This window comes from Squalius cephalus, assembly GCF_949319135.1.
Source record: "Squalius cephalus genome assembly, chromosome: 3".
NCBI lineage: Eukaryota > Metazoa > Chordata > Actinopteri > Cypriniformes > Leuciscidae > Squalius > Squalius cephalus.
Window position 1 is genome coordinate 6,161,744 of NC_137124.1, and position 24,493 is coordinate 6,186,236.

Here is a 24,493-nt window from a genome sequence, read left to right on the forward strand (position 1 = left end):
CCTTGCGGCACTCCATAGTTCGAGTTATGATCGATTTTTCTCCATTTAAATAGACAATTAATTATTATGTAATAATTAATGTAAATCATATATAGGCCTACAATTATAAAAAAAAAATGAACAAATATAAAAGTCATATCTTTAAAAAATCATGAAAATGTAAAAAAAGCACGAATGATGTATAATAATTAACATTATTATGAACATGAATAAATTATGTAATAATTCATGTAAATCATATATAGGCCTACAAACATTGAAATAATAAAGATTAAACACAATTAAAAGTCGTATTTAATACAAAAATCATGAAATTTAATTATTTATGTCCTCATAAGATGGAAAATAGCAGAAATGTGTCTTAAAATCAATTTTGGCCTCTTTCAGCACCCATACCGTAAGTACACAAATAGACGCGCATACTAAAAAAAAATGTGCGGCTGGCTTGACCGTGAATTTTCAACGCGCGGCCCACTTGACCGCAGACGACATTCAAACAGAGCGCGCGCTCCGTACGTCACACACAGACTCTTTGAGGTTCGGATCTCTCATCCGCATACCATGAAAAGATAATTACTTCGTATATATGCTTACAATTTTAGGTTAAACTTCCCGCATTCGTCTCCACCAATATAATGTAGCGTTTATACGCCCACGTATAAATATTATTAATTATTATTCATAACGAATTATGATCAATAATTAATAATTTAATTATTTTCAATTATTTACTGTAACAGAATCAATAATATGATCATTTATCAGTTCATCCGATGAACAGAAAGCATAAACAATTATTAACTCTAGGAAATATAATATCTTCCTGGCCAAGAAAGAATAACCCCCTAACAGTAAATTAAGAAATAGGGTAAAAGCATAGGTAACTTTTGATCGAAGTTCAAGACAATAAAATTTGTTAAGCACATACACAAGCAATATCTTTTCAAATACAAACAATACTTTATTGATTATATACTAACACATAACTAACACAAACAAGACTCTATTGATTATTCTAACAACTAATGTCTAATACAAACACACGCGCACGCATACACACACACATTCATACAGGTTGCAGAAAGGAAGAGAGTAATAAAGAAAGAAATACAGAAAGAAGAATGAGTTTGGAAAGAATGAGTTTAAGGGTAAGAGGAAGGAAATTCCGAATTTCTATATGCACTTGTAAGACATGACCTGAACGAACCACCAATCATTAATTTAACCCTTCTATCGTTTCTTAGACAGGTTATTACATCTATCAAAACACCAGTTCAGTTTTAGTCTGGAGGTACTTGCGTCTTTGCTTTTGCGTTCCTTTTGGGAATTCCTTTGGTCAGCGTCAAAGGGGTTCGTTCATTGGTTATGGTCTCCTCGTGCCTGGATAGATGGGGCGAGAACCAGTCACGTGGTGGCTGGCGGTTGCTGATGGTTGATGCGTCTTTGAAGTTGAAAGCGTGCGTTGCAGCCGTGAATCGTGGAACGAAACTTTGCAGCAAAAACTTAAAACCGAGACTTTCAATCGGAAAAGAAGAATAACACAAAAGAAAGAAAGAAAATAAGATACGGAAAGGAGCTAGATGACTGGAATTAATTCTAACCCATCTGATCTTAATTTGGGTTGATCTGCTCGTCTGTTAACGTTACATGGTTACTAAAACCATCGTCTGCCGTCTCCGTCTTTGTTTTGCACTCGTGGAGAGCTCTTCTGTATCAGAACATTTTTGAACGAACTTAGAGAGCGAACTGCCAACCCCCCCCCCCCCCCCCCCCCCAACGCTCTGCGCTGGTTTTTAAAGGGTTTTTAAAACAAATAAAGGTTTGTTACCCTACCAATGAAGTCCTGACTGTTGCTTTGTTTGCAAAGTCATAAATCATGTCTTCCCTGGGGGGTTTCTCTAATGAAACTAAAAGACCAGATGCACAGTTTAGGCATGATTTTTAATTATCAGAATATGAAACATTTTACACAGATTTAATTCAAGCCATCTTTTGAATCATGAGCATACGATCACATTGAAATGAAACAGTACACATTTTCATTCACACACCTAATAATTATAACAATTACATGAATTATATGAGATTAAAGCATATTAAATGGACACATGTATTGTAGAAACACATAGAATGATGTATGATGCTTTGATGTATGATGTAAAGAATCCATTGAAAATTGTTATTGAATGAGTTATGTATACTGTAGGAAGAATTCAGTTTTCTGGTTTAGAGAGAAAGAACTCTGTTTGTTCCTTCAGAGGTCCTAAGGAGGACTTCAGGAATGTCTGCTGGTATCGATCCGTCTTGCAAAACTATCAAACGTTGACCAGTTCTTCCTTCAGTTAACCAATAAAAGTCTTTGGTTAGCAGACTTTCTGGAGACTGTGGATGATTCATGGTTGGGTAATTTGAATCTGGAATGTGAGGACTCTTGTGTGAGACCTTGGTCTCTGTCTTTCTCTTAACCAATCAGTAATTTGGCAACAAAGCTAGCTTTGACCAGTTATGTGTTAGTGCTGGGGCTGTAATTAGTCAGCCTGGTCGGCGCCTGGATCCCGTGACAAGATGGATGAGGATAGAAGTCCTGACCAAATCTTGAATTAATATTCTGTTTGAATTAATATTCTGGAAGAAGATTATTTTGTGGTTGGTTTTCTACGCATTGTCGCTACATTTTTAAAACTAAAGTATTTCAATGGGAAGCTTTCGTGATCACAGCAAGATTCTTTCTGCCTGTCGGGCTGCAGCAGAGAAGCTGTTTAATCAACATTTATTCACGTATCATGGTTTATATATTTCTTTTAATGTTATTATTTAGGTCTTACTGCCAGGGAAGCTGGATTGATTTGCTGTTTACTGATATGTTTACAATTATATTTTATCAGTAGGAAATCGCGCTGAAGAAGTCTCGTTCCGAACACATCACGATATTTGGCATCAGTTCACGTGTGCCAGATGTTGGTAAGTAAAGTAAATAGTAAAGTAAATACGGTAGTAAATCGTTGGCAAATACGCTGTTCTAATGATGTTTGATATAATGTCTTTTTCTTTTTGTCGATAGTCACTGCATTATATCTGTCATGTATGTATGCAGTTTATGTATGTAGTGTCATAACTACATCTCTGACGTTTATAACAAACCAAACTGTTTGAAAATCGGTAGAAAATTGAGCAAGTTATGGTCATTTAAAAGTACATGCACCATTAAACGAGTGAGCGAGCACGCTGTGGCAAGATGGCCGCCACGTGCGGACGTCGACCTCCATTGGCCAGCAGCGCGCACGAAGACATTTAGCCTTTATATATGATATCTATGGGCCTAAGACCCAGACCTTCAATCAGTTCATCATATTCATATCAGGTTTAAAGTAGTACTATTAGTTCCAAAGTTGTATTTGTAGTAGAAGCACAGTAAAAACAACTCTTACCATGCTTTTACCACAGTAACATTAGTTTTACTGTGATAAGTGTAGTAAAAACACAGTAATCACAAAACTTACCATGCTTTTACCAGACTATTGGTAGTTTTAATGTAAAACTTATTGTAAATGCACAGTAACCACAACACGTACCATGCTTTTACCAAAGTAACCCTAGTTTTACTGTGATAGGTGTGGTAAAAGGACAGTAACCACCACAAAACTTACCATGCTTTAAACCTCAGTAACATTAGTTTTACTGTGATGGGTGCAGTAAAGGACAGTAATAACAAAACTTACCATGCTTTTACCTCAGTATTGGTAGTTTTAAAGTGATATTTGTTGTAAATGCATATTAACCACAACACTTAACATGCTTTTAATGCTTAATAATGTAACATCCAATATTTGTATGGTAAATCAGTCATTTTTCTTTTACTATTATTAAAAATATTATGTTACGAACCCCGTGATTAAAGTGCTCGTTACAAGGGGTAAGCAACATAAAGACACGCGATAACAAGATAACAATCATAAATAGTTTATTATGGGATCAAAACTCACGTATCAGCAGGCAACTGATAAAGGACAGAGATAGACAGACATAGACCAACGCAACATAGGGACAAACAACATTCAAACACAGCTGAACAGCGGCTGGCGGAAACCTCATGACGCACACAGGACTCGTCAATCCTCTTAAGCCCTTCTCCCTCCGTGAACGTCAAGCTCTTCACAGAGCTTAAAACAGTGATCACAACGATCACACCGCTGTGGGAAACAAACGTATCCCTCACGTTCCACACTCTTCTCTCTTTACTCTGATGTTATATAGGCTATCCAGCCTAGATACTAAACCAGCTGCAGGTGCGCAGGGGCGGAGCCTATTAGGAAAGAGAGAACCGGATCAATGAAAGATAAACACAAATAAACATAACTCTGGCCGTAACACTTCCCCCCTGAAAACAGAAACAGTTTTTTCGTTCTCCCCTCTTCTCGTATTAAAAAAAAATGAAAAACTGATTCTGAAAATCAGAGAAAAGTATACAGACCTAAACCCTCGACAATGCATCGGCCACTACATTCTCAGATCCTTTCTTGTAACGGATCTCTAAGTTATATGGTTGCACAATTAGTGCCCATCGCATCAGACGTTGATTGTGATTATACATCTTACTCAAGAATATTAACGGATTGTGATCCGTATAAACAATAACAGGAAACATACTGGCCCCCACATAAACATCAAAATGCTGTAGTGCCAGCAACAGAGCTAACATTTCCTTCTAGAGTAATTAAACTGATGACGGATGAACTTAGCAGAGAAGTAGGACACAGGATGAGGTATCCCGTCAGTACCCTCCTGTAGAAGAACAGCTCCCGCTCCCACAGCACTGGCATCTACCTCCATCTGAAACGGAGAGAAAACATCCGGGGCAGACAACACTGGAGCACTGCAAAGAAGAGACTTGGCCGACAAAAATGCCTGTTGGCACTCATTAGTCCAAACAAAATCAACTTTCGGACTACATACAGTTAAGGGAGCACCAACACTTGAAAAATTTCTACAAAAACACCGGTAGTACCCTACCATTCCGAGAAATCTACGTAGCTCTCGCCTTGTAGAAGGTACTGGATATTCTAGTACGACAGACACTTTTCCCTCTAATGGCCGAACATGACCATTTCCTACCTGCTTTCCCAGGTATGTAACAGAGGTCTTAGCGAATTCACATTTTCTCAAATTCAATGTTAAAGACGCAGCAGCTAAACGACAGAACACATCATATAGCGTCGACAGATGTTCAGCCCATGTAGATGAGTAAATAACTACATCATCCAAATAGACGTTACAATTAGAAACATCACCTAAAACCATGGACATCAATCTCTGAAACGTTGCTGGGGCTTTTTCGGAGGCCAAACGTCATACGTGTATACTGAAGAAAAGAATCAGGAGTTACAAACGCAGCAATCTCAGAGGCGCGTTCGGTTAAAGGCACCTGCCAGTAACCCTTCAGTAGATCCAACTTCGTAATGTATTTCGCTGCCCCAAGAGTGTCAATGCAGTCATCGATACGCGGAAGAGGAAAAGCGTCGGGTACAGTAACAGAATTAACTTTTCTAAAATCAGTGCAAAAACGAGAAGATCCATCTGCCTTTGGCACTAAAATACACGGTGAGCTCCATGGGCTACCACTCGGAACAGCAAATCGGTTTTTCAGTAAATACTCTACTTCAAGTTTCATTGCCTCTCTTTTACTCACCGGGCAGCGATATGCATGCTGCTTTATGGGCCGTGCATTACCGACATCAATGTCATGTCGAATGACAGAAGTACCAGGAGGGACATCACTGAAAAGACTCGGGAAACTGTCTAACAGTTTCTTTATATCCTTCAGCTGTTCGCTAGACAAATATGACAGTTGAGAGGAAAGAGTTGACAACACCTCAGAGTTCTTTAAACAACCGCCATTCAAAACCTCCATAGATACGTTTAACCCATCATCCACATCGGTAGGCAAAGTACAAGTAAGCAATGAAACTCGCTCTTCCACCAACGCCACTGTTTCAGGAACGTTAACGATCTCGTCTTTATGATCACTACCCACATATGACTTCAGCATATTTACGTGACATAAACGAGTTTTTCGCCTCCGTTCTGGAGTATGTATGATGTAGTCCGTGTCACTCACCTTATTTTTAACTAAAAACGGACCTGAAAAACGCGCAGACAGAGCAGATCCAGGGTTAGGAATCAATACTAAAACCTTTTCCCCAGGTAAAAAATAATGCATAACTGCCTTCTTATCAAAACAGCGTTTCATTTTCTCCTGTGAAAGAGAAAGAGCTTCTTTTACTACTGCGCAAGCATTTTGTAAAAGTTCACGAGAACGAGAGATGAAATCAAGAGTGTTGGTCTTCTCAGAAGGACCTAAATCGAGAAATTCTTCCTTCAGCATTTTTAAAGGTCCTCGAACACTGTGACCAAACACCAACTCTGAAGGGCTAAAAACCAAGTGACTCCTGTCGCGCCTCACGCAACGCGAACAAAACTAGGGGAACTCCTTCATCCCACTCATTCGCAGTCTCAACACAGTACTTGCGCAGTGAAGATTTTAAAGTCTGGTGCCAGCGCTCCAACGCTCCTTGAGACTGGGGATGAAAAGCACTTGACACTACATGTGAAACTTTAAGAGCCTTCTAATGAATTACGAAATACCCGAGATAAAAAATTTGATCCCTGATCTGTTTGGACCGTTTTTGGTAAGCCGAAAGTCGTAAAAAATTTCGTAAGCGCCTTTATCACAGTTTTAGCAGTTATATTCCTTACTGGAATAGCTTCTGGATATCGAGTAGCTACGCACATTATCGTCAGTAAATACTGACAACCAGATTTTGCGCGAGGAAGTGGACCCACACAATCAACGAGAACACGTTCAAACGGTTCACCTACCGCAGGTATCGGGCAAAGCGGAGCAGGCGGCACAAGCTGGTTAGGTTTTCCACCCACCTGACAGAGGTGGCATGTTTTACAGTACCTAGAGACATCAGTTTTTAACCCTGGCTTGAAAAAATGCTGGAGTACCCGGTCATAAGTCTTATTTATCCCAAGGTGTCCAGACCAAGAATGGTCATGGGCTAAACTCAAAACATGTTGTCGGAATTTTAAAGGCACCACTATCTGCTGCACCACATTCCAATCATCTGCCTGCTCAACATTTATAGTTCTACTCCACTTGCGCATAAAACTATTATCATTCCAGTAAAACTGTTGATTACGCAAAGACGGCAAACCATTCTCAGCACTCACGCGACATTTTTCTAACGTCTGGTCATTCTTCTGAGCATCAATTAAAGTCTCCCGTGAAATGGATACATCTGAAACGAGATCAAAACAAACAGATGAACTGGGGGTCCTTTCAGCATCATTCAAAGACTCCGGAAACATATTGTCCCTCAAGATTTCTGAGAAAACGGAATCACTGAGATTATTCTCCTGCATATCACGTTTTTCTTGTGCTCGTGTAGTAACAGCGCTAGCTGAAAACACATCTGGAAAACTTTTAATTAGTACATCAGAATGCGGCTCAATGTGCGGATCATCAGTCACGTGCACAACCGGCATTACCTTCCCACCAGCAATGTCGTTTCCCATTATAAAATCAATACCCATCACTGGTAGAGAAGGACGAACTGCTAATTCAAAACACCCAGATGCCAGATCAGACATAACCCATACGCGGTGAAGAGGAACGGTTAAAAACCCCATCTCAATGCCTTGTACAGTAGCCTGCTGGTGTTACCCGCAGAATCAGCCCAAAAATCTAAAGTGTCTGACAAAATAAAGGATTGAGATCCTCCAGTGTCACGCAAAATTCATACTGGTTTGCGATTTTCAACACCCTCATTCAAAGACACAAATCCGTCAAACACGAACGGTTGGAAACATACATCAGGTGCTATAGAAGAAATAGAAGGTGGCGAAAATAAAGTTGACTAAAACAGTCCCTCGAGGCTGAATAGAAGACTCCTGTCGCTCTTGCTTTCGTTTAAGTACACGACACTCAGTCATTATATGCCGCAATTTATGACAGTAACTACATTCCTTGCGAGTTTTTGAGCTAAAAGGAACCCATTTGTTTTTAACATCAGAGATATTCTCATTCTCCTTCCATACAGGACCTCCAAGATCACTGGAAGGTTTAACAAACACTGTTTTGTGCATCAAAGCATACTCGTCTGCTAGTACCGCAGCCTGCTGCACTGCACTGACTTTTTGTTCGTTTAAATACAGAGCAGTATGCTCAGAAACACAGTTCTTAAACTCTTCAATCAACATGAGCTCACGCAAAGAATTATAATCTGTCACTTTACACGCTTTAATCCATCGATCAAACAATATGCCTTTCTCACGAGCAAACTCGACATAGGTTTGAGGCGCAGGTTTTTTCGTAGTACGAAACCGCTGTCTGTAATGCTCAGGGACTAATTCATACGCTCGAAGAATCGCAATCTTCACAGCATCGTACTGCACACTTTCTTCCAACGAAAGCGATGCACACACTTCTTGCGCCTTGCCGACTAATTTACACTGCAACATTAATGCCCAAACTTCAGTTGGCCATCTTAAAGCACTCGCGATTCGTTCAAATGCTTGAAAATATGCCTCTACTTCTCTTTCACGAAACGGTGGAACTATAGCAATATTTTTAGCCACGTCAAAATGTATAGATGACGACACAGCTACAGACTCGGATTCAGCACCAGCTGAACCAGGACCAACAGACACAATACTCGAATTTAACAACCCAGGAGCTGTCCGAGAACCATCATCCGAACTAATTGCCGTTTGAACAATCGTTCGTGAGTCTGAAACAGCCTGCAACTCCAACTCCCGTAGTCGTACTTTTGTATCAGCATCAATTCGATACATTTCTAACTCACGTTTTAAATCATTCTGTCTTGCCTGAGCACGATCTTGAATCTCCAACTGTAAACGAGCGAGCCGAATCTTTAACCGCACATCAGAACGAAAATCAGGTGATGCTTCAGTAGACAGTGAAATCGGTTCAAATTTAGGAATTGAAAAAGGTGGTCCTACCTCAGCAGTTACTATGCCTAGAGTAGCCTGCAAACCAACCAGCCCTCGTGACGAAGAACTTCCTGCAGCACTTGTCACTGGATCAGGTACTTGTCGAGGAACAAAAGGAAATACCCCCTGATCAGTCAAATGAGACAATACACAACGTTTTATTTCCTCTTTGCGCTGCGTTTTAGAGACTGAAATCTCATAGTGCTGAGCTATCAAAAACAAGTCATTTTTTCGACATGCACCTAACCCCTCAACACTAGGTTGATCTATAAATCTGTCCAAATCAAACGCTGCCATTCTATAATTTTGCTTTTATTAAGTGGAGTAATTTAAGGAAAATCCATACGCAAAACCCGGACCTACCTACCTAACCAGAAAACTAGCTACAACCTAGCTAGTCTTCAGAGGGTACCGATTAAGAGATTTCTCTCTCCCCCGGAGTACCTCCAAAAACAACAAACTAACATAACAAAGAAAAACAACAAACAGTAAACCGTAGCCAGAACTGGCGCTAGGCACAGCCCTGTTGGCTTACTCTAACTAACCGGAAAATGCGTAGGATAAACCTGATCCACACAAAGCAAATCAAGTTAATTACTCACAGCTCAATTCTCAGAACAAAATAAGCTATTTACAGCTATCAACAACTCCGGGACGAGCCCCCATTTATGTTACGAACCCCGTGATTAAAGTGCTTGTTACAAGGGGTAAGCAACATAAAGACACGCGATAACAAGATAACAATCATAAATAGTTTATTATGGGATCAAAACTCACGTATCAGCAGGCAACTGATAAAGGACAGAGATAGACAGACATAGACCAACGCAACATAGGGACAAACAACATTCAAACACAGCTGAACAGCGGCTGGCGGAAACCTCATGACGCACACAGGACTCGTCAATCCTCTTAAGCCCTTCTCCCTCCGTGAACGTCAAGCTCTTCACAGAGCTTAAAATAGTGATCACAACGATCACGCCGCTGTGGGAAACAAACGTATCCCTCACGTTCCACACTCTTCTCTCTTTACTCTGATGTTATATAGGCTATCCAGCCTAGATACTAAACCAGCTGCAGGTGCGCAGGGGCAGAGCCTATTAGGAAAGAGAGAACCGGATCAATGAAAGATAAACACAAATAAACATAACTCTGGCCGTAACAATTATACATAATGATATTTTCTATTCTCTTTTTTTTCAGCTGAAAAGACTAAAAGGGCCTTTCGGACTCAGTCAGCCCATTATTGTTTGAGGACAAGTAACCGGAGGAGACGGACAGCTGCAAAGGCAAATATTCGCAATGGTATGTATGTGTTAGTTTTAACCCTAAATCAAACATTTTATCAAGCATTTGTTGTTTCTTAAAGGTCCCGTTGCATGCGATTCCATGTTTCAAAGTTTAGTTAGTGTGTAATGTTGTTGTTAGAGTATAAATAATATCTGTAAAATTATAACGCTCAAAGTTCAATGCCAAGCGAGATATTTTATTTAACAGAAGTTGACTACAAAAAACGGCTGGATTGGACTACACCCGTCTACTACCTGCATTAGTGACATCACCAGAACCGTGTTTAGACTAAGCTCCGCCCACAGGAACACAGGCATATTGATGGCGAAATGTCAACAGACGGTTGATGTTTATCTATAATCGGATACCGCAAAAGTTTAATTCGAAGTTGTTAGTTTGCTCTGTCCATTTCACCACGGACTGTTTTTCTAACCTGGGATAATATCAAGCAGGCTTCTCTCAGCGTTTCATACTGACGAAGGGGACAATTTCAACTATATTCCAGCAAGCGGTAAGTACAAGTAGTGATTTAATATGGAAGTAGCGATCAACTCCACATCGTTTCTCTTAGTAGGATGAAAATAATCTTACTTAAACTGTGATTAATATACAGAAAGCGATCAAAGAACAATCCCTTTACAATCGTCCAAGGCAAGCTGTCAATCAATCACACAGCGCGAGTTTATCTGGACACTTGCCAAAACTCGTTATGAAATAAATGATGCTGTTACACTGCACAACGAAGCTCTTACTGTATTTATATGCCTCATGTTTGCATTGGTGAAATCATTAGTGAGTGCAGAAACTGCGTTGCAATGATAAGATCTTTCACGCGATCAACAGGCTGATCTGCTCAATGCTCATCATCACTGCAATTTTTTATGTGATTGAAATAGATACTTAAAAAATACTTAAGAAATACTTAAAAAACTTCTCACGATTCGTTAATCCAGATAGTTGTAATAGTAAAAACGTATAATAGCTGTAATAGTAAAAGTTTTCCAGATAGTTCCACATGTAATGCCAGATATTTCATATGCAAGCATGTCAGCCAATCACAGCAGAGGGCGTTTACACTGAAGTCTCACAGCAGACACGTCCCTTCAAACAGAGTGTTCAAACCAGGGAATGAAATCAGGCTAGGAAATATGCCTTTTATTTCTAAATTATAACAATTTTTGATCTAAAAAACATACTAACATTATAAGGGCACCCCTGGAAACATGATAAAATAATAAAAATAATCCATGGAATGGGACCTTTAAACCTTTTCTTACAAAACCCATATCAGTACGAACATAGTACGATACTCATACATATTTGTACTCGTACATAATCCTGCAGCTTTTACTCCTAGTGCTGTCATTGGCTACTGCCTCAATTCCTGTACATATTTATCGCAATATTTGTAAATCAGTTGTGCCCCTTCTTGGAAAGTAGTCGGCTGTCCCACACACTGTCAGGAAGTTTATATTAATTGCATTGTATTCATTAAAATGATTACAAATTGGTCCCCGTCTGTTCATGTTCCAATGATACACGATGTCTCTCCACACCTCATATCCTACCTCTGAGTAGAAAAACTTATCTGACATTATCATGTCACATGACATCAGATACTCGATTATTTTGTCACAATCAGATCAGTTACACTGCTGATAACTGTCCCGTTTGCATGTAAATCGTGTTTTTTTAAACGAGTTCATATGATTATTGCTTGCTATTAAAGACATACTTTTATTTATAGAAATGCCCACATATCAGTGAACTTATTACATAAAAATGCTTTCAACATTTAATTATGCAACACTCTTTACATAAAAATATCCCACAGTTATATATAAACTGACTACTTGCAAGTAATGTATTAAAATTACCTTCCTTTCTGTTTTACAGTTAAAGATCTCTACAATATCAAACTCAACAGCTCTTTTAAGAGCCAACCCCCACACGAGCTACTAGTGAATCGCAGCGAATCTTGCCGTGATCAGCCCTTCCCAGGTAAAGTTCCTAGAATATATCAGTCAGAATTTACTTATCAAATGCTCTCTCCTGAATCATATGGTAAATTAACTGAATTATAACCGTCTTAATTTATATGTTTCAAGAACAATAGTAATTGCACATAGAGTAAGATAGCACATAGACTTTCTTGTTTTACAGCAGAGAAGGAAGACCAGTCCTTATATCAACGCAAGCTAATCGAATAAGTCCTTTGTTTCGGGTGAGGAAGGAACATCTGTTGCCCAAAGAAGACGCGAGTCCATTGGTATGTCTTGTATTGAAACAATGCTGGTATATAGTACATAATTTGATGTTGACAATTTTACATTGTACAGGTTATCACTTGGTTTTTGACCAAGTGAAGCTCTTGAAAGATGTGACAGAAGAGTATGTTGTCTTGAAAGAAATCAAGCATCACTGGCAAAGGTTCAAAAGAGACCATGCCTTTCTAAAATATCTTTTAAAATAGGTTGCAGTTAATATGGGTAAAACAGCTTTTGTTCAGTACTTAGCTTATTATGTGCTGCAATATTATATATATAATACTTCAATGTGTATATTATGTAATGTGCTGACTGCTGCTTTGTAAATTTACATAAGGAACAGGCAACTCTGCCTCTTTTGCGTGCTCCTTTTTGAGGTTGATGGTTTACCTCCAACACTAATCGAGCACATCTGAAAATTTTAACCAAAGTCTTCAGGTTTACTTCTAGACAATAGGCTGGTGGGTTTGAGGTCGGAGCAAAATCTGCAGGACAGTGGACGCTGAGGGCCAGAGTAGCCCATTACTGCTTTAAATAACGCAGAACATAAGCTGACCCGACTGTCCATTAAACAACTTCATTTGAATTGTTTGTGTTTTCTGTTTTACTTTCAGACCAGGACTGGAGAACGCCTGACAGTGGGATGTTGAGACTTCTGGTTGAGAAAAAGCTACACCACAACAGTGGCAAGGCAAGGCAAGGCAAGGCAAGTTTATTTATATAGCACATTTCATACACAGTGGCAATTCAAAGTGCTTTACATAGAAGAAATTAAAATAAAAAGAAATAAGAATAATTAAAACAGTTTAGAAAAAAGAATTAAATAAAAAATAAAATACAGTACAGTACAGTACAAACAGTCGGACGAACATTGGCACAGTGCTCATTCATTAAATGCATAGTTAAACAGAAGTGTTTTTAGTCTGGATTTGAATGTGACTACTGTAGGAGCACGTCTGATCTCCTCTGGAAGCTGGTTCCAGCTGCGGCTGGCATAATAGCTAACAGCGGACTCGCCATGCTTTGAGTGAACCCTTGGTATTTCTAGCTGATATGATCCTAATGATCTGAGTGATCTGTTGGGCTTATATTCTGTGAGCATATCTGCAATGTATTGAGGTCCTAGGCCATTAAATGATTTATATACCAGTAATAATACTTTAAAATCAATCCTAAATTTAACTGGGAGCCAGTGTAAAGACCTGAGGACTGTTGTGATATGTTCATATTTTCTGGTTCTGCTCAGAATCCTGGAGGCAGCGTTCTGTATGAGCTGCAACTGTCTTATGGTCTTTTTGGGAAGGCCAGTGAGGAGTCCATTACAATAATTCACCCTGCTGGTGATGAAAGCATGCACAAGTTTCTCTAAGTCTTGTCTGGAAACAAAGCATCTAATTCTTGCAATATTTTTTAGATGATAGTATGTTGATTTAGTTATTGCTTTGACATGACTACTGAAACTAAGGTCTGACTCTAGTGTCACACCAAGATTCCTGACTTGATGTTTAGTTGTTTGACCCCTAGAGTGAAGGTATGCGTTCACCTTGAGAACTTCATCTTTGTTTCCGAACGCAATGACTTCAGTTTTGTCTTTGTTTAACTGAAGAAAGTTTTGACACATCCAACTGTTGACTTCGTCAATGCATTGGCACAGGGAGTCAATTGGGCTGTAATCGTTAGGCGATAGGGCTAAGTAGAGCTGTGTGTCGTCTGCATAGCTGTGGTAAGCAATTTGGTTCTTTCTCATTATTTGGCTCATTGGGAGCATACAGGTTGAACAGGAGTGGCGCAAGAATCGAGCCTTGAGGGACTCCGCATGTCATGGATGTCCACTCAGACTTATGGTCTCCTATACTCACATAATAACCTCTCCCATCTAAGTATGACCTGAACCATTTTAGGACTATCCCAGAAAGCCCCACCCAGTTTTCCAGCCTGTCAAGAAGTATGTTATGATCGACAGTGTCAAATGTAGCACTAAGGTCAAGTAGTACCAGAACTGATAATTTGCCTGAATCAGTATTTAAGCGAATATCGTTTATTATCTTTATGAGCGCTGTCTTTGTGCTGTGGTGCGGTCGGAAACCAGATTGAAAATTGTCAAAGGATCCATTCAAGCTCAAGAATTTGTTCAGCTGATTGAAGACAACTTTTTCAATGATCTTGCCTATGAAAGGAAGATTTGAGATCGGTCTATAGTTGCTTAATATGGTCTTATCCAGATTGCTCTTTTTCAGGAGGGGCTTGACAACTGCAGTTTTCAGGGAGTTTGGAAAACTCCCAGAGCGAAGTGAGACATTTACCACTTCTAGAAGATCTGCTTCTAAACTGTTTAACACACTGTTTAAACTGTGTCAAGAGCGCATGTTGATGTTTTAAGGTGCTGTACAGTTTCTTCCAAAATTTTGCCATCAATTTCTTTGAAATCAGACATAGTAACTAATTTCTCAGGTGGTCTGATCTGTCTGACCTCAGTGCAACTCAAGGATGTGCTGATCACCTTTCTGATATTACTGATTTTCTCAGAGAAGAAAGAAGCAAACTCACTGCACTTGTTCTCTGAGAGCATTTCACTGGGAATCTGGCTTGGAGGGTTTGTCAGTCTCTCTACAGTAGCAAAAAGAGTGTGTGTGTTGTTTAAATTGCTGTTTATAATATTTGAGAAGAAAGTCTGTCTAGCTTTGCCTAGTTCCATATTGAAAGCATGGATGCAGTCTTTGTAGATGTTATAATGGACTACAAGTTTTGTCTTCCGCCACATGCGCTCTGCTTTTCTGCATTGTCTTTTCATATTTTGCACTGCTGTTGAGTTTCTCCAAGGTGCTTTTTGTCTGCCACTCTTCTTCCTGACTTTCACAGGAGCAATATCATCAATTATACCTTTAACTTTTGAGTTAAAAGAATCAAGGAGAAAATCAACAGAGTCTGCAGATATGCTTGGTGCTAAGGATATAGCCTTCATAAATAGTACACTAGTGTTCTCATTTAAGCATCTCTTCTTGACAGACACAGATCTAGCTTCAGTGGCAGGAGAGATCAATATATCAAAGAAAATACAGAAATGATCCGACAGTGCTACATCCTTAGTAACAATTAATGAAATGTTTAGACCCTTACTGATAAGTAAATCTAGAGTGTGTCCACGATTGTGTGTGGGTCCATGTACATGCTGAGTCAGATCAAAAGTTTTTAAAACAGTTTTGATTTCTTTTGCCATATTGTTCTCTGCACTATCTATGTGAATGTTAAAATCTCCTGCAATGGCAAAACAGTCAAACTCTGAGGTAATTGTTGATAACAGTTCTGTAAAGTCCTCAGCGAAGGCTGGAGAGTATTTTGGAGGCCTGTAAATAATGATAAGTAAAATGCGTGGAGCACCTTTCAACACAATACCCAGATATTCGAAAGAAAGGTAATTCCCAAATGATATTTGCTTACATTGATAGATATCTTTAAAAAGAGCAGCTAGACCCCCACCTCTCTTAACAGCTCTGCAGACACTCATAAAAGTAAAGTTCGGAGGGGCTGCTTCATTGAAGACTGTTGCACTGCAGCTGGCTTCTAGCCAGGTTTCATTTAGAAGCATAAAATCCAGGTTGTTTGTGGTTATTAAATCGTTGAATAGAAGTGATTTATTTTTAAGTGAACGAATGTTTAAAAGTGCTAACTTAACAGTCTTACTTTTTGTCCCCACATCAATCTTACTTTGACGTGTAATAGGCACCAGATTAGTTAGGTTTGCTGCACGGCTATTGAAAACCTTAGATTTTCTATCTTGTAATAGAGAAAAACGCAAATAGAGAAAGATACAGGCACACTGGGTTCCCGCTTGTTCTGTAAACATTTGAGAAAGTTACTGTTATCAGAGCGGGGACCCAAAACACATCACTGAGAGCTGGTATCAGTTGTTTTTGGTTCACCTCGAGCAGATGGAGGAGGGTGTGGGCCCTGGCGTTGTGGTAGAGGCCGAAGAGCTCTCACGGGAGGGGGAGGGCGAGCTGGGCCCGCAGGCTTTGGTGGTAATGGTGCCTGTCCTTTTTTGGTTGGTATCTGGGGGCTCGCAGCAAAAGAGTGAGATAGTCTGGTTCCAGCATGCACCAGTTCTTCCATTTTCTGTGAGAAGCACAGAAGTGGCGATGCTGGAGAGAGAGATAGCGTGTCTGGTAAAAGGGGCTGTTGCTCTGGTGTTATAGGAGGTTGTGATATGCTGTCCTGGCTTCCCTGGCTGTTTTCCAGGAAGTCGTCCTTGGGTGCTGAATCTTCAAGCAGTTCTGATATGTCTCTCTGTGGGCAGGGCTCAGCTGAGATTGTGTCCGTGAGCAGAGGTTGTTGTGGCGGAGTGGTGTTATCATTGTCCTTGTGTGATATGTCAACCGCATGTCCATTTTGCTGCTGAAGTGAAGTCCCGTGGTCATTCATACTGTGTCCAGGTGTGTGTGTGCCGTTCAGATTGACTGGATTGGCACAAACTGCAGAAGGATGTATGAGGGAGAAGTATAAAATGTCCTTTAACACTCTTGAACCAAGTTTGTTTGGGTGATGGCTAGGGCTGCACGATTTGGGGAAAAAATCATATTGCGATAATTGAGGTCAATATTGCGATATGCGATATAATAAACAAATGGTTTCATGAGTCAACTTGCTTGGACAAGGAAAATAAATGCACACACAGATTAGTGATATTCTGCCTAAAGAAAAAAGTTCTTTAGTCAAGAGCAGTGAGTGTTTTTCTCTGTTCCCTTTGTTCTTTGATTAACTTTAGCGACAGATATAATTGGTGGCTACTGTGTACTGTCCCTTTAAGACCAGCCGCTGCTGTCAGAGACGCGGATCTCACACGCGCCTCATTCTCTCTCGAGTCACATCTCTTCACGTTCATAAGACTGCTCTTATGTTATGAAGATACTCACAAAAAGACATTTTGGCATAATTGTGTGTGTTATTGTTCGTTCAAGCTCGAAAGAGAACTGTATTCTGGCATGCTGTTTTGTGCGCACGCACGATATTAGCGCGAGTCTTTCTGTGTGTCACAGTCAGGACATTCACAGGCAGCGCGTTCATTTTGGCATACATGTGTGTTGTTCGTTCTACCGCGAAAGAGAACTTGATACTGGCGCGCGTCTATCTGTGGGCCGTGTGTGTGTGTCAGGAGGACATTCACTGATGTTCTTGTCTCATCGCGCATGAATGGTTTAAAAGCATTTGCATGAATAAGAGTGGGGATCATGTAACACTAGCCAAAGGATGCCAAAAAATAAGAGATGCTGCGTTAATTACATTCATTTATTTATTTAATATAAAATCGCAGCATTTTGCGTCATATAATCGCGTAGGCTTGACATCGCGATTGCGATTGCGATACGATTAATCGTGCAGCACTAGTGATGGCCATCCCGATGAAAAAGTTGTCTCTGACTCCAGAAAAGATTGAAATTGTCAATTAAGTTTACTCTGTTTATATTGCAGGTTTTTTGCAGCCATGTATTTAGCCCAAGCAACCGTGAAAACCTGTTTGTTCCTCTTGCTGGGAGAGGTCCACTGATGAATGTTTGAACTTTCAGTCTTTTAAGTGTTTCAAAAAGTTCATTGAAATCCTTCTTAAGGAGTTCTGACTGCTCTTTATGAATATCATTCTTCCCCACATGTATGATGAGTCGATTTGCAGTCTTATGTTTCATCAGAATGTTCTGAAGTTCCCTGTTTACATCAGAAGTTGTTGCTTGTGGAAGGCAGCATGTAGTTGTATCCCTGCTGCTAATGTTTCTGATTATGGAGTCCCCCACTATCAGAGTCCTGGGCTCGGCTGCGCTCTGAGCTGAGTGCCGCTGTCTGCTCGACCTTAAGCACCAGTTAGCATCAGTGTTAGCCACTGGCCCATTCAGTCTGTGTTCGATCACATTCATCACATTTGGGGATTCCTCATTTACATTCATTAGTACTTCAAATCTGTTCTCAAGATGTATAGGCGGTGGTAGGAGACCAGTGTTTGCAATCCTTGTCAGAGCTGTATCTGGGGTAGAGGATGCTACTGCGGCAATATGTGATGCTCGAGACAATCTGATGTCTCGAGTGCCTTTGGGTCTCGCTCCCTGTTTGTGCCATCGATTAGTAAGTCGATCGGCTTGTTTCTCTACCTGTCGAGGAGCACTAGTTTCATGGGACTCACCGGTTTGCTGAGGGTGTCCATGACGAAGCTCTGTTGTGTGCTCCGTCTGGTTTGGTGGTCCCGTAAGTAACTTTGTTTCGAGAACTGCAATCCTTTGTAAAAGTCTGTGGCAGTTAGTGCAGCAAGTAGATTCTTGAACCTGAAGAGGCATTTTCTCTCTTATCCGTATGAATGTTGGCAGTTGTGTTTTCCTTTCCCGGAATGTAAGCTGGTCGGGTAAAAGAATTCTGCGTTTTTGTAGTAATCCAAACTTTGTTGTCTGAGCATTGTGCTGTTTGCTGAAGTTAAAATTAGGTGATAAAAGGAAATACAATATAAAAATATAGGAGATAAAATGTAAAAGCGATAGAGCAAAGCGCGGAGCAGTAAGCAAGAGCGTCCGAACAGTAGCTGAGCAGGAAGTGACTCAGTGATCACATCTTCTGTTCTTCATCTAAACACAAACTGTTTAGATGAAGAAGAAAACATGAACATGATACAGGGAAGAGCAAGAAATCAGTTTAGCTGTGATAATGAATCATTATTTTCCAACACAATATCAAATCTGTTTTCTGTATCATAGGTGAATGAATATGATACTCTGGCACTTATTTGTGTGGCTTCAGCAGCTGTGAATGGATTAATATGATGTTAATGTATTTTTGAAGACACATTTTTCTTGAATCTCATTTGTCTTTATGCTACTTTATCAACGTTATGCTTTTGTCCTCCAATAAAGTGTTGTTTAATAAAATATGATGAAAATTGTGTATTGAAAGTGGTGTTTGGTCCAGTAAATAGAAAATTGTATTTGAAAAATTTTAATTTTTTATTTCTTTAGTTTAGTTCATAATTTAAAAACAACTACATATAATTACAGTTTTTTACGATTGCTATGACAGATTTTTCAGTACTTTTAACAATTTTAGTTCACTTTGAAAAAAAATGTTGGTATGTTTTAGCTTACCTCAAGGGCATCCAAGATTTAGGTGTCTTTTTTTCTGCAGTAGTTTCAATTTTGATATTTTTAGGTCAAACCGTTCTTGTCTGTCATTTCATGCAGGTCTATGGTCACTGTCTCAAGAGCATGCACAGAGTCCAAATTAAAACAATTCCCCATCGTCCAAATTAAACAATTCCCCATCGTAAGTACACATTGATGGCCTAAGACACGAAACGAGCGGTTTGTGTGAGAAAACGAACAGTATTTATATCGTTGTTATCTCTTGAACACAGCCGCGTCCAAATGATCTGACGGCGCCAAATGATCTGACGGCGCGATCTGACGGCTGAGAGTTAGTATGGTGTTTTATAACATATTTCCTTGCCTAAAGTATACACAGAGATAACCGGAGTAGCAGAGCGAGCTGAGTGACGCGGCGCTGTGTTAGAAGGTGGGCGGGGTTAGGATTTCCCAAGATTTTCCAAGATGGCGCCGCCCTTACCCCCCATAAACGGCTTCAAACCCGTTCTTCAGAAAGTCTATGGGTGACGTCACAGACGCTTTGTCCATATTTTTTACAGTCTATGTATAGATGTATACACTAGATGTCGCTTGGCTACGGTTTCGTTCCAATGAACTGCAGTAGCCAAGGCAACATCTATGTATATACCGTCAGATCATTTGGACGCGGCTGTGTTCAAGAGATAACAACGATATAAATACTGTTCGTTTTCTCACACAAACCGCTCGTTTCATGTCTTAGGCCATCAATGTGTACTTACGATGGGGAATTGTTTAATTTGGACGATGGGGAATTGTTTTCATTTGGACTCTGTGCATGCTCTTTGAGACAGTGACCATAGACCTGCATGAAATGATTGACAGACAAGAACGGTTTGACCTAAAAATATCAAAATTGAAACTACTGCGGAAAAAAAGACACCTACATCAGGTAAGCTAAAACATACCAAAATACCAAAGTGAACTATCCCTTTAACACAGTTAGCACTACATCTGTCTGTGTAAGTTATACTATTAACACATTTCTTGTTGCTTTAAAGGAGTCATAACCTGTAATTTTCACTTTTCCATGAGAATCAATGTATGTTATGATTGCCTAACGATTATACACTGGCCGGGAAGCCGATATTAAAAAAGTGAAGCATTTGTTTACCCCTGGGTTCGTAAACCTGCCCACGTGCACGCGCACTCAAATACGAGATTTTAATTTCTGCCCCGACTTGACGTCAAGACGGGGCAGGATATACCATATATGGACACCGCAGACCTATGCTGCAGGAAGCCCGCCCTGCCCCTCTCCCCCTCATATAGAGCGTCACAGTCCCGCCCACAGCCCGAGAGCGCTTAGGTGCCGGAAGTAAATTTCCCATTCATTTCTCCCATTGACGTTTTGGAAAAATCCGTATCTAAAGAGTTTTAGAGCATGTCTGAGAATAACCAGCTACGGCTGAACTCATAAGCATACAACATATCATTTCGAGTGAAAAAACAAAGAGAAAATCCAAAAAAAGTCAAAGGTACAAGACTGTGAACATATTTTCATTTCCGAGCGAAGGAACTACTCATCCCATAAACCACCGCGCCTCACTGAAGTCCACTGAAGCCACAACCGCGAAAGAGCCTTTAGAGCGACTTTCAAATCTGACGACAGCCACGCATACTTTTTCTTGTGCAGTTTATAGCAGTTCTTTCAGTAGTAATCGTGTAAATAGACTGGATGGCAAGGCTGGTGGTCCGCGGCTCACGGGTGCAGATCTGGCAGTCCGCGCGGCGTTCTGCTCATCAGTTTCAGCGGCCCACGGGCAGGTTGCTTACAAATGCCTCAACAATTTCCCACTTGTGGTCCATGCTCATTTTATTCATGAAGTTATAGTTCATCCTTAATTTTAATAACATTTAATGTATTTTCTTAATAAAAACAAGTGAAAATTAAAAAGTGATGGTCAGCAAACCAGAAAGTGCATCATATTCAGTTTATTAAAGGTAGGGTGGGTAGGATTTGTCTAAAAAACTTATTTTCCAAATTTGTTTAAACTTTATTTATACATCAATACATAATTAAAATGTAAGTACTCTGAAAAAGAAAGTATAAAAATCGAGTGTCTGTAGACCTCTCACGACTGTTTTAAAGACAGCTCATTATTTCCATTCACTCCACCCCCTCCCTTCTGGGCTCCTTCCAAAGCCACGCCCCCAAAACACATGAACGCGCGACTCCGACCGCTGAGCTGAACACGCATTATAAGACGAGCGGAGAGGAAGGAGCACAGTGCATGTAGTGACATCATGTCAGAATCACATGTAATAAAAAAAAATCTAATGGTAATTGCTTATGAATATAAACAAATAAGATGTATTTTAGTACTCACTATCAAGCTAGCATATTGATATTGGTAAAGTTTAAATTTAAAATATATATTTTTTGATTAGCTAACGAGCTAGTTATATAAGCTAAAAACAGGTTGCATTGATACACGTTTTTCCATTACCATCAGTTACATTGTGATGAAGATGAATTTCGTGTAAGATTCATAACAGCTATGGTGTTCTGCATGTAGGGGTGGGAGATATTGACAAAAATGAATATCTCGATATTTTTTTCCCAATATCTAGATATCGATATTCAGGCGATATTTTTGCCATCCTTCAAAGAAATGTGTGCAAACTGGCAAAGAATGTCCAGTTGGTCTTTTGACTTGCTGCATTTGACCTATATTATTGTAGGCTATAGAAAAAAACAATAAAGGAGCTAACTAAACAGAATATGTGGCAGCCCCTACTTTTTCCACTTACAAAAAAAAAAAAAACTTAACTAGGCACTTCTTGCAACAGTGATTATTAAATCAAACAACAATATTGTTGATGATCAATTCAAAGTAAAAAAATATATTTTCAAAACGGTATAAATCCATCCATTTTTCCCCAAAGCGCTATAAATCCATATTTTTATTTAATTTTTTTTAAATGGTTTGTCTTTTTAAAAAAATCTTTTGTCTTTTATTTTTCGTGTTTGCATTTATGAGGAAAAAACAATATTACTTGACAGTTCTCCATTATGGACGCGATGGCTCTGAAAGCGGCAGTAAAAGACTTTCAAACTTTCACAGAGACCTCAAAACAGAAAGCACAAAGCCTTTCTTTAAAACGAATTTCGTTTTGTATTAATTGTATCTTGATTTTAATATTTTTTTCATTAACGAATTTCCTGTATTTAAAACATAAAAGTAAATATAGGCTATCAATCAAAACATAACGTGCTTGAACTGGAGATTATATCATCGTGAACCGAACCGTATAGCCTCGCCTCACAGGCCTAAAAAATGTGAAATATATTTACAGAAAGCTGGTTCTAAACAAAACCTTCCAAAACAAAATAAAACTATGTAGCCTAATAAATGCGTTTACTACTGCGAAGATCGCGAGTCTATAGCCTATCGTCAACTTCATCTTTGCAGCCGACACAGAAATTAATAAACAATTAAAATGTGTTATTGCAATATTTTACATATTCATAATCATTACTTTAGCAGCTTTTTAGGTTTATGGCGTTTTGGAAAAGAGCTCTTCACGTACAAACACTGTTTCACCAAGGCACAGCGGCCCTTCAGCACATAAGAACAAAAAGAGAAAAAGCATGGACTTACTAGTTACGAAACTTTGATGTGGTTGAACAGGTGAAACAGTCACAAATTCCTCTGCAACTCGAACCTTCTCAGTAGGCTACGAGTTATGAAGGAAGAGAACAGCATTACAGTTTTCAGCGAGTGCTCCTCTGATTGCTGTGTTGTGACTGGAAAAGTGCGTGCAGGAGCACAAAACGTAGGTTTGTAAAATGTCCTTTTGTAAAATGACATATGATAAAATAAAAATAATTTTAGGCCGAAGCAGGAGGTCGTGCAAGAGGCCGTGGCGTGCAATAGGGTCCGAGGAAGTAGAGGCCGAGGACGGGGTGGTCGCTGGAAAGCCACGCCGATATTGACACGCGTTATATTTCTTTGTTTATCCAAAGACTTTTTGTTCATTACCTTTTCTAGTACTGTCTTCTTTTTTTTTGCCTTGTTTGCCTTCAAACTGCATATGCCGGTAATGTGAATGGCTCTTTCTCTGCCATTGTTTTGCTATTCCCAGGTTCCTGCCTCTTGAATTCCTCAAATCAAACGTGCGCGCGCAAGTGGGCAGATCTAGTGGCAAAAGGGTGGTTGCCATGGTTGCGAGAGAGAGTGACAGTCGCCTAAGCCAATCCTTTGTTTCGTCCCCGAATGGAAATAATGAGCTGTGTTTAATGCAGATTAAACGGTCTAGAGTCACTTGATTTTTATACTATTTTTTTCAGAGTACTTACATTTTAATTATGTATTGATATATATAGAAAGTTTAAACAAATTTGGAAAAAAGTTTTTTATAAAATCCTACCTACCCTGCCTTTAACTTGCCATGAATTATTACACCAATGTTCAGTAAATGCATGAAGAGGTATGCCTAAGCTAAATATTGTTTTGACAGTGGCATCATAAAATGCTTGATATGACTCATACCATATGGAGGCTACAGTAGCCTAGCTAAAGTGAACGATAATGCTAACTAACGTTGCCATCTCCCTGCAAAACTCACCACAACTTTGTAACGTTAGGTCTTGTCCCTCATGCTGGCCCTTACAAAACCCACAAGCTGACCCTCGGACACGCTACACTCAACTACATGACCCGATTTGAAGTGGTTTTCACCCCTTTTAACACTTTTGTTTTCCTCCTTGAAAAAAGCCATCATGGCAGTCAAGGAGATCATGATTGCACTGATAAGTCTACCGTGCAA

General features: G+C 39.6%; 1 protein-coding gene across 1 annotated transcript in view; it reads right to left on the reverse strand.

Annotated features, from left to right (window-relative positions):
* Positions 1–24,493, reverse strand: part of LOC307155389 (uncharacterized protein) — a 148,510-nt gene that overhangs the window by 105,335 nt on the left and 18,682 nt on the right. The gene's annotated exons all lie outside the window — the stretch shown is intronic.